General features: G+C 31.5%; 1 long non-coding RNA gene across 1 annotated transcript; it reads left to right on the top strand.

Moving 5' to 3' along the window:
* The first annotated feature begins 5,749 nt into the window (after positions 1-5,749).
* Positions 5,750-9,415, top strand: LOC110270058 (uncharacterized). The gene is made up of 3 exons (XR_002359062.2): positions 5,750-6,480; positions 6,554-6,656; positions 9,168-9,415. It is a non-coding gene; the product is annotated as an uncharacterized LOC110270058 (long non-coding RNA).
* Positions 9,416-10,429: the final 1,014 nt, after the last annotated feature.

Below are 10,429 nucleotides of genomic sequence, written 5' to 3'. Positions count from 1 at the left end.
GACCAATAGTTGGTCTCCTAGACTTTTTCTAAATGAATACACCGTCCATGCGCATAGCAAAATTCTAGTTGACTCAAATATTTTCACATAATCGTTTTTAATAATAGAACGGATCAAATAATTATATTGGTGTTAAATTAAATTAGAACAAATCAAGTTTGTAATTAATAAATCGAAATCTTTAATATTGTCATTGTTCACATTAAACAATTGGATCTTGGTACAATGTACTATACATTACATTGATTTTTGTTTTTGGAACTATTTTTATCCTAGTTAACTCTAGTTGAGTGGACACTAAATAATCTTCTAGACTTTCTCTAAATAAATAGTTAAATATAACGTCCCGGCACCGGATTTGATGGTCTGACCATTAAATGGTCCCATAACAAAATATATTTTTTAAATTTTTTAATAATTGATAAATAGTTTTTATCTAATTTTAATTACAAATTAACCCCATATATTTTATTTAATCATAAAAAACTATTTTTTATTTTATAAATTATTATTTTATCATTAATCTATTATGTTTATTAACAATCAAAAATAAAAACAATAACAAATTAGATCTTCCATTGATTGTAATAAACTTTTCGGCTATTCCAATCGATTAAAAGATTATATTTGATCCGTGACGTTCAGGACTGTGAAATCATGTTTCTTTGAAAATCAATCGATTGGATTATCAAAACAATCGATTGAATTTCAGGTTTTTCATAATTCAATCGATTGGACTACAGTTTGTTATCACAAAACAATCGATTAAAAATTGCAAGGCAGCATGGTTTTCACAAAAATCAATCGATTGGTCATATTACCCAGTCGATTGAACGATGACTAAAATGTGGGTTTTTAATAATTCAATCGATTACTTATACTACCCAATCGATTGAATGCTTCAAAACAACCTGAGATCTCACAATTCAATCGATTGAAGTCATCAAAATAATATGAATTTGCTGAATTCAATCGATTGGTTGTGCTAAAAGACATATAAAATTGATTAACCATCACTTACAATTCCTAGGCACAAAAAGTCACAAGTCTATTCAAATACGTATAATATATTATCATTTATCCAAAAGAGAGAATGCATAACCAATTACCCTAAAGAAGACTGAAAGTTTGGAGTCCCATTCATTTATGCAATCAATCACGTTCACATGCTAAAGCGAATAAGCTCAAGAAGACAATGTTATAAGAATGCAAAATTGACATCACAGGTCTAAAATCTGAATATATCTAAAACTAAAAGACGGACGAGATGCAATTCTTAGTGGATTAGGATCAGCCTCAATTCTTTCCATTAATATCAAGTTCTAGATATGCAAATCCATATTGTTTTGATGACTTCAATTGATTGGGTAACACAACCAATCAATTGAATTGTAAGACCTTAGGTTGTTTTCGATTAGGTAGTATAAGCAATTGATTAAATTATTAAAAATCCACATTTTAGTCATCGTTCAATTGATTGGGTAATATGACCAATCGATTGATTTTTGTGAAAATCATGCTGCCTTGCAATTTTCAATCGATTGTTTTGTGATAACAACTTGTAGTTCAATCGATTGTTTTGATAATCCAATCGATTGATTTTCAAAGAAACACGATTTCACATTCCTGGACGTCACGGATCAAATATAATCTTTTAATCGATTGGAATAGCTAAAAAGTTTATTACTATCAATAGAAGATCTAATTCGTTATTGTTTTTGTTTTTGATTGTTAATAAACATAATAGATTAATGATAAAATAATAATTTATATAATAAAAAATAGTTTTTATGATTAAACAAAATATATGAGGTTAATTTGTAATTAAAATTAGATAAAGACTATTTATCAATTATTAAAAAACTTAAAAAACATGTTTTGTTATGGGACCATTTAATGGTCCAAATGTTCTGGGACCATCGAATCCTTTGCCCAACGCCCCCATAGTAAAATTCTAAATAGCTAGTAAAAGGAACCACTTAAAGAAATCATTGCAACACAAATGAAAAACTTAAATACATCATTGAATAACGTAAAAACTTAATACTCCTCCTATGGACCCTAAACATTCCCGAACCAGTTGTCACGCTACACATGCATGAAAGGTTCGGACTAGCTATTTTTCTTTGCTCCTTCTACCGGTTTCGGTTTGAAGCACAAACAAGAAACAACTATATCAAGTTTTATTCTTTTTTTTCATCAAACATAACATCATTAAAAATCATCTCTTTCCTATCCTTTCACACAAACTAAATCACCGTAAGAAATTCCTTTTCTTACTCACTATCCACCCAAGCCTCAAAACATTTCTTAGAGGAACTGGGCCAAAAAAGGGTAGTGCACCGTTTTCAGTTCACCCATACACAGCATAAAATTTGCATTCAAACTCGACAAAAAAATTTTTCACAATCTTTTTTAATAATAGAATACATAAAAAAAATTATATTTGCGTTAAATTAAATCAGAAAAATATTAAGTAAAATAACTGTAAAATCTAAAAAACCAGCTTCACATTAAACAAATGGTTAGTTTATAAAACCTTGGTGCATATATTATACATAGGGGTGGCAAAAGGGGTTGAACCTGTCGGGCTGATCCGCTAAACCTGCTAAAAAAGACGGATCGGGCTAGGATTTGGAGCTCGCCAAATTAAAAAATCTGCCAAATCTGCACCGCCAAATTGGCGGGTTTTGGCGGGGCGGGGCGGCCGGTCCGCCGAGCTGAATATTTTTATTTTTCTTTTTTTTTATTAAATAAAAGAGTGATTACTATTATAAAATTAATAATATATACTTTTCAAACACTTTTTTGTTTTTATTTTTATTCATCTTTTAGTTATTAACTTTATTTATTTTATTTTACAATTTCGTATATTTGTTCGAATTATGTGACTTGTTTTTTAAAATAAAGATAGTTTTATTGACAAATATTATTTTGAACAATTTTATTGAAGTTAAAAATTAAAAAAATAATAAAAAAAATTATATTATAATTTGGCTATTTTTTATTTGTATTTGATTTTTTAATTATTATTTTTTAGTTAATTTTAATGAATTTTATTTAAAAAAAAAGAGACAAGCGGGCTAGCCCGTCGACTCGCCAATCCGCCATAAAACAAGGTGGGCTAGCATTTTAAACCCATTTTAGTTGGTGGGGCGGGAGGGCGGGCCTAGGCGAGGCGGGACGGGTTGGGACGGGCCAGCCCGCTTTGCCACCCCTACTTATACAGTACATTGATTTCCTCTTCTATTCTTCTTACGTGATCAACAATCATACCTTTATTCTATCTTTTTCTTTGGCTTCTAAAAATTTAACAGAGTTGTTTTCCAGGATTAAGTTAGAAAGAGCATAATTATAGGACGGCCTTTCAAAGAGCATAATTATCAGGCAGCCTTTCATAATCAGGATTCTCCTTTAGAACCAAATTCAGTCTATTAATTTACACAATAATAGGCTCTATCTGCACATTGCTCACTGACAATAGCTAAAAAACTCACATATTGAATTATCAAAACTATAAATATATTACAACTACTTCTAATGAAGAAAAATGTCAAAAGAACTATATAAAATAAGTATAAAGGGTTAAAAAAATAATGATATAAAAAAATTAGAAAGAGCTAATGATTGCTAAAATACACAATCATAAAATATTGAGTTTTAAAAATTTTATTTTTTCAGTTTTCACCTATTTTACTAGTAATTCTCACGAATCAAAATGGCATAACCTAAAAAAGAAAAAAAAAATTAGTGAAAGAGTGATAACACAAACCATAATCTCTAATTTGTGAATTTTGGGGTGGCTATATTGAGTGCAGGTAGTAATCCAACGCTAACAAAATTATTTTAAAAATTTTAAACATTCAAAATTATTTTCGAAATTCTAAAATTCATTTAAAATTTTCTAAAATTATTTTTGAAATCATCTTAAAAATGTTTAAAATTTTAAAATTATTTTAAAATTTCTAATAAAAAAACATCTGAACCTAATAAAAAAATAAAAAATCTAACAAAAAAAGATATCTAAAAAATATTAAAAAAAAACATTCAAAAAAAAAATATATATATCTAAAATTTTAAAAGAATCATCTAAAACCTAAAACAAAGAAACATCCAAAAACTTAAAAAAATATTTTAAGTGATTTTTTTATTTTTTATTTTTGAAATAATTTTTATTCTAATTGGCTCTAATTGACTGGACCATTAGTTGGTCTCCTAGACTTTTCCTAAATGAATACAACTTTCATGCGCATAGCAAAATCCTAATTGACTCAAATATTTTCACATAATCATTTTTAATAATAGAACAGATCAAATAATTATATTTGTGTTAAATTAAATCAGAACAAATCAAATTTGTAATTAATAAAACTAAATCTTTAATGTTGTCATTATTCTCATTAAATAATTGGATCTTAGTACAGTGTAGTATACATTACATTGATTTTTATTTTTAGAACTATTTTTATCCTATAGCAAAATTCAAAATTACTAGTAGAAGGCACCATCTAAAGAAACCATTGCAACACAAATAAAAAACTTAAATACATCATTGAATAACGTAAAAACTTAATACTCCTCTCGTGGACCCTAAACATTCCCGAACCAGTAGTTGTTTTTCTTTGCTCCCTCTACCGGTTTCAGTTTGAAGCACAAACAGAAAACAGCTATATCAAATTTTATTCTTTTTTTTCATCAAAGTATCAAACATAACATTGTTAAAAATCATCTCATTCCTACCCTTTCACACAAATCAAATCATGGTAAGAAACTCCTTTTTTAACTCATACCCCTATCCACCCAAACCTTAAAGCATTCCTTAAAGGAACCCAGCGAAAGAGAAGGAAGTGCACCGTTTTTAATTCACCCATACAAAGCACACACTTTGCATTCAAACTCGATAAAAAAATATTTTCACAATCGTTTTTAATAATAGAATCGATCAAATAATTATATTTGTGTTAAATTAAATCAGAACAAATTAAGTCGAATAACTGTAAAATCTAAAAAATAAGTTTGCAATCAATAAATCTAAATCTTTAATTCTGTCATTGTTCATATTAAACAAACGGTTAGTGTAAGACCCAAAACTTTTGAAAAAGGACTGTCATGAGCTAATTTCAAATTCAATATTTTTGTAGCTTTAATTTCAAAAATTTTCTAATTAAAGATAATTAATGGAAGTTTCGATTAATCGAATTTGAAATAAATTAAGATTATTATCCAATTTTATAATTATTGAATTATTCTCTATATTTAAATTATAAAATTGATAATTATAAAATAATAAGAATTTTATATAATTTGGACTAAATAATTAATATTTTAATATATTAATACAGCTATTTTAAAAAATAAAGAAATTAATTATATTATTTCAAATTTTTAAATTTAAACATTTTATTAAAAATAAGAAAAAGTCCAGGGACCAGCAATTTTATTGCATTTTGGCCAGCATGTAACCAGCAGAGAAATGTGAGCCATTGGATGAAATCTCACACCAATCTCACACCATCAAATCATCATTGATGGCTAGTTGATGGCTACCAATCACAAATGTTGTTGGCCCCCTAGCATTGCTCTTAAAAATAATTTGTAAAATTGAAGAACAAATAATATTTTTATACATTATTATTATTGGATTAAAATTTCTTTTTAATTACTCTATTACCCCTAATTTTATTAAAATTTACCTAAACTACCCCTAAACCTAATTTTACCTAAACGCTAATTTCTCCAATTCCTAACCCTAAACTTCCCTGCCTCAGCCGAAATCCCCTTTCCCCCCAAAACAGCAGCAAACACACAACACACTCAGAAGCAGCAGTAACGCTGCAATGAGAAAGAAAAGAAACAGAAAGGGAGATCTGAGAGACGAAAGGTTCAGAGAGGAGGGAGACGCCGTCGTCTTTGTCGCCGGAGCCGCAAGGAGCGTCGCTGCCGAAGCCACGCCATTCGTTCCTGCCTAGTGGCGGTTCTGCCATCCATCACCCTGTTCCGTCGCCTGAGGAGAATCACGAAGACGAGAGAGAGCTCGTGCGCGAAGGGAGCGCACAGGGGAGAAGAAGGAGGCGCTGCTTGGCCGCCGCACCTCGCCGCCGTCGCTGGAGATCTGGGAGTCACCGTCGATCGTCATTGAGCCGTGCCGGACACAGAACTGCGAACGAGAGGGATGCGATGCAGGAGCTTGATGCGAGAAAGAGGGAGCGCGCGTGCGCGCGCATGGGAAGGGCGGCGCTGCTGTCACCGCCGTTGCTGAGCTGCCGTCGCCGCTGAGAAGGCTCCGCCACTGCCCTTGTTGCTGATGGGGAGAAGGAGACCGGAATGGGTAAGTAGGAAGAGGGGTTTCTGCCACTGTTGGAACTCCATTGCTATTGTTGTCATGGCCGCCGCGCCTTTGGCTGCCGGGAGCGGTATTGTGGCCGCCAGAACCTTTGCTTGAGCCATGCCGTTTGGAGCGGTCGTTCCTCTTTTGTTACGGTAAGGGGTTTTAAGTTTGGTTTCTGTTCTTTCAAAATTTCGGGAAGATTATTGACACTGCGTGGTTGTACAGCTGCTATTATCACAGATTCAGGCCGCCGCCGTCACTCGAAAATTATTGATGGAGCTGCTGCCGGGTCGATTTGGAGTTGCGGCTGCTTCGCTTTGTTATTTCAGTAAGTAATTTCTGTTTCGAAAGCTCTGCGTTAGTATTCTATTCCATGTAATAAAGTATTTGCGATGTTAATGGTTCTAGGAGTTAGAATCCGAGTTTACTTATGGCGTTTGAAGCTGTTTCTGCTATTAAGAAAGCATGCAGAGCTCAGGTTTCGGTTGCGGTTAATTTCGGGCTGAGCAAAAAGAGTTAAACTGACACGTTGGGTTATGGTTTCGCTTATTGATGTAGGGGCCTTTTCAAAAAACCACATTTTATGAATTAGAATTATTATATATGGATATTGACATGAGAAAATATATCTTTGAGTGATTGTATAAGTCTTATGTAATTGTTGGTTATTTTGGATGAATACGAATGCTTGGTTGATTTGATTATTATTTGGTTTTGTGAAACGAATGGTTTTGAAGTGTTTCTTTAAAGTCACTTCTTTAAAACTTTGAAATCAAGTTTAATCCGTTAAAAATTGACTTGAGCTTGATTTGGTTTTTTTGAAATATGAAAATGGAATGTATCTTTGGATTCGGTCGGATTTTGAGCTGATTTTGTTTTGAACCATTTAAAGAGGGTTGTAGATTGGTTTGGATGGGACCCAGAAAGGGTGGCAAAGTCCAAGTTTTAGGTGAAGTGCTGCCAAAATTCTGATAGAATCTGAGACTTTATTGAAATGTTATTTGGAAAATTATGAGTTAAAGACTTCTACTTTTTTATTTGGATTATTTAGGAAAGGGATGACTTATGCATTTGAAATGAATTATTAAAAAGGAAATTATGATTTAGTCTTGTTTCTTAAGAAAAGTATTGTATCTCTTTTGGGAGCAAGTTATTTAGATGGAACTTATGTTTTAAGGCTGTTTTATATGTGAAAAAGGGTTTATGTCTTTGAATTTGAATTGAGGGTTTCAATTGGAGGAGTTTCAGTGACTTTGAAGGAACCTGAATGTCTATTGACAAGTTTTATTTTACAATGTTTTGGGAAAAAGTTTTAAGTACTCTTTGAATTTTGAATTTTTGCAAGACAAACAATGTTTGAGCAGTTTGGAACACTTTAGATTTAATCATGGAATTGAAGCTGATTTTGCTTAAGTAAAGGAAATGGTTTTGAAAGGGGTAATTGATTACACGACTCGGTTTGGCTTAGATTCTATTTTTTTTCCTACTCAAATTAGGAAGCCAAGGTTTTAAAGATTTTAAGCGAACTTGAGGAAATGAGTTGTGTTATTCTCCCCTAAAGACTTGAGACTCTGCCGATGAACTTTTGTTACAAAATCCTATTTTTGGATGGATGATTTTGAATATTTCAAAAGAGATCTTTAATTGCCATGGTTTTGGAAGTTTTGGAAAGAGAATGTCGAGGATGGCTTTGTTTTAAAAAGGGAACTTGCTTTGAGTAAAAGTGGCTTATGAGCCTAAAATGATTTGAGGAATGGGAATTGTAAAGCCAAGGCCGAAAAGAATTGATTTTTGATTTCAAAGTAAAGTGAATTGAGAAAAAGTGAATTATGCCTTGAATAATGATTTTTTGAGTTTGATAATGTTGGATGGTGGAAGTGCTATTATGTTATGAGCCGGAATGGCTGTATATGACAATAAATTATGGCTGATTATGGAATATGTTATGAGCCGGATGACTGAGTATGAATATAAATGGTTATTGAATTGATAAAGTAATTGTTGCACTTCTAATTATCTGAGATACGAGTTTTCTTGGGTAGAAGCAGTGGCTAGCCACCACGTGCTCCCGGTTGAGACTCGATATTCTGTTGACCCTATGTCGTAAGTGTGGCCGGACACTGTGAAAGTTCCGGATGAGCTCGCCCCCGTGAATATACACTAGTGAGGGTGTTGGATGTGAATTATGATTATGATTGTGAATAACTCGAGTTGGGGATGCACGACAGAGGGACAATCCAATGGTTAGCTACCAGGACTTGTCGGGTTGGCTTTATAACCGACAGATGAGACTCATCAGCCCCTAGGACAACCATTCATCATATGCATCTATGTGACATTGTTTGGGTGTGTATATTGTACTTGGTTTGCCTTTGTGATTAATTGTGGTTAACTGCTAATTATTCTACTTGAAGTAATTGTTTGTTTGTGCTTGAATTTTCCTACTTGTGTTTGCGACTGAAATTTTGTTGGACCATGGTGATTGGTTGTTGTTTGGGTTGTTTAGGCCTAGAGTCGTGGTTGATCATGAGGTGGGCAAAAAGCCATGTCTGGCTGATGTTTCTGGTTTGGAAAAATATGAAGAACTAATTTGGTTTAGCATAGATAAACCTTTTGAAAGGTTTTTGAATTTTTAAGAAATCAACAGTTCATTTTTCAGAAAAGATTTCAGATTTTTCTTTTATAGTAAACCTTTGCTTTTGAAAAGATGCATAAGGCGGTTATTAATTACTGTAACGATCTTATCTAGCGTATCCTATTATAGTAATTTTGCAACCCTATAGTGAGAACCTTTTCGAGGATGATGTTCTAACTCCCTTATAAGTCTTTTCTTTTTCAGGTTACGGATGACGAAGTTCGGAAGAGCTTATTTTTTTCTGATAGACGTTATTTCTATACTGTTTTAGTATTTATATTTTTCCCTCGCCTTTAACTTTGCGAGTTCTGTAAGAGGGATAGGAATTGTATTAGTTAATGCTTGTAAAGTTATTAGTATATCTACATATGTATTCTTTGTGAGTTTTGTAAGTTGCATTGTAAGTATGAATGATTGTTTTCGAAAAAATTCAGTCTAAGTTTTAAACAGGCTCATATTTTAGTATTAAATACTTTCAAGGTCGTCGTAACACCAGAGCTATCAGAATCGCGCAGCCGGAAGCGTAAACTTTGATAGTTAAGGTGTTATAGTTAGTTTATAAAACCTTGGTGCATATATTATCCAGTACATTGGTTTCCTCTTCTATTTTTCTCGGACGGCCTTTCATAATTAGAATTCTCCTTTAGAACCAAATTTAGCCTATCAATTTGCACAAAAATGAGCTCTATCTGCACACTGTTCACTGACGTTAGCTAGGAAACTCACACATTGAATTTAATCAAAACCTTAAATATATTACAACTATTTCTAATGAAGAAGCAAGATGTCAAAATAGTTATATAAAATAAACATAGAGGGTTAAAGAAGACATTGATATAAAAAAAATTAGAAAGAGCTAATGATTGTTGAACTAAACAATCATAAATCATTGAGTTCTAAAATATTTATTTTTTCAATTTTCACCTTTTTTACTAGTAACTCTCACGAACCAAAATACCATAGCCTAAAAAAGAAAAAAAATAGTAAAAGAGTGATAACACAAACTATAATCTCCAATTTACCAATTTTGGGTGGCAATTCAACGCTAGCAAAATCATTTTAAAAATTTTAAACATTCAAAATTATTTTTGAAATTCTAAACTTCATTTAAAAAATTATGAAATTATTTCCGAAATCATCTTAAAATTTTTAAAATTCATTCTTAAAATTATAAAATTATTTTAAATTTTCTAATAAAAAAACATCTGACCCTAATAAAAGAAGCATAAAAAACCTAACAAAAAAGATATTCAAAATCATTATAAAAATTTTAAAACCTATCAAAACGAGATATCTAAAAAATGTTAAAAAAAGAACATTTAAAAAAAAAATATATCTAAAATTAAAAAAAAAAATCTAAAACCTAAAACAAAGAAACATCCAAAACATAAAAAAAATTTTACGTGATTTTTTATTTTAATTTTAATTTTTAAAATAATTTTTATCCTAGTTGGCCTAATTGACTG

This window comes from Arachis ipaensis, chromosome B3 (assembly GCF_059453495.1).
Source record: "Arachis ipaensis isolate K30076 ecotype BB chromosome B3, ASM5945349v1, whole genome shotgun sequence".
NCBI classification, from domain to species: Eukaryota; Viridiplantae; Streptophyta; class Magnoliopsida; order Fabales; family Fabaceae; genus Arachis; species Arachis ipaensis.
The sequence above is the reverse complement of the archived record's forward strand: the minus strand, read 5'-3'. Positions and strand labels throughout refer to the sequence as shown.